This window comes from Theobroma umbraticum, unplaced genomic scaffold (genome assembly GCF_002168275.2).
Source record: "Theobroma umbraticum cultivar Fairchild unplaced genomic scaffold, ASM216827v3 scaffold_56.0, whole genome shotgun sequence".
NCBI classification, from domain to species: Eukaryota; Viridiplantae; Streptophyta; class Magnoliopsida; order Malvales; family Malvaceae; genus Theobroma; species Theobroma umbraticum.
This window is the reverse complement of record NW_018397256.1, coordinates 5951681-5953520: the sequence shown is the minus strand read 5'-3', so window position 1 is coordinate 5953520 and position 1840 is coordinate 5951681.

Here is a 1840-nt window from a genome sequence, read left to right as displayed (position 1 = left end):
ATATTATTAAATAAATTAAAAAAAAGATAAAAAATTTTGGTTAAAATGGTTAACCGATTTAACTGACTAAAGTCAGTTAATTTAAAATCGGTTAAAGTTCTTATGTCAGTCTGGTTCAATTAATTTTTTTAAAAAAAGTTGATTAAGTCGGTTAATGCTATTTCTTAAACAAATTAACCATTTTAATCGAATGCTCACTCCTAATAAAAGCTCCACTTTGTACGAAAGGATAAAGCACAAGGAGATGAATTGTCATTTCATCAAAGAGAAAGTATCAACCGCAATCATTATATCAAGGTAGGTTAAAATTGATCTGCATATTGCTGGTATGTTTACCAAAGCATTGCAACTAAGACCTTTTCAAAGATTGCTTAACAAGATGAGTGCTTTAAATATACACAGTCATCTTGAGGGGAGTACAAGAAAAATGATAAAGAAAAAGTGAAGACCATTGATTATCAGCTAGAAGGAGTGGAACAATGAAGAACACGGCACTAAAGAGCTTCAATCCCTTTAATTTGTATATACATAGGTTGTACAGTAGTTGTTAGTATGGCAGCTGATGTGCATATGCATCACTTACTGAAAATTTAATTGTGTTCTTTTTTGTTGAAAATCAGCTGGTAAGGTTTAGGTTTCTTTTTGCAGGTCTCGTAGAATTTGGTTTCCTCTCTTGTGGCCGTTTTGGCCCCTCAGACCTATTCTCGCGCCCGGCTGCCCTCTGGGGTTATCTGTTTTGTTTCTCCTTTTATATGTGTAAGTAAATGTGGTGGGCATGCGCAGGCTGGGATGATGTTGGCACTTGTGTTTTGTTGTTAAGCATAAAGGCCTAAAATCATCTAACAACAATTAACCGGTTTGGGAAGTTGGCAATACTAGACTAGGAAGATATGTCACAGCGAACATGTCAACTTTTGTTTGTATGGACACTAGGCAGATATGTCATATCTAACATGTCAACTTTTGTATATATGTACCATGTTTTCTTTATTAACTTGTACTATTTCTCATTTTATATTAACTAACTTTCCATTTTTTATCTCCTAACTACTTTATTACAAGAACACAAAGCTTTTTGATTGACTATTCCTTAACAATAACTATTTAGAAAACATTACTCGGTAATTTTTAAATTTCAAAAATATGAATGATCAAAATTTTCTGTTAATTAGGAAATGAATTTTCTGTTGAGCTAACATAATTGTTACATGATAAAAGTCAGATTATAATATGCCAATTTTGGTTGACAGGCAATAGAAAATCAATTTTCATTATAAATTAGAATGATTTAATTGATAAATGAATGGCTGAGAGAACTTTAATATTTCAATTATTTTATTTTATATACATATAATATTAATATATCAGTATAAAGCTTTACAAAAACTAACTAAACTAAAACATTCAGAGAAAACTGTACCTATTAAATAATATTACATAATAAACCATCTAACTTAGATCAAAACAACTAGTTGAACATTTTCCCAACCACATTCTCTTTTTGCTGCTCATGATCTTTAGTTTTTGAGTATTCAATGTTCATTTATTCCTAGGCAAATTTGCTTGCCCACCGTTCCCAGTCCATTCTCTTTTTGCCGCTCATGATCTTTAGTTCTTTGAATATTCAATGTTCATTTATTCCTAGGCAATTTTGCTTGCCTACCTTTCTTAGTCCATTCATATATATATGTATGTATAATATTATTATTTCTAGACAAAGTTGGTAGTTCATGATCTTTAGTTGTTTGAGTATTCAATGTTCATTAAATCCTATTCAGCTTTGCCTGCCTATGCCTATATATAGGATGACTATACCAATACCAATTCAACTCAACTCAAA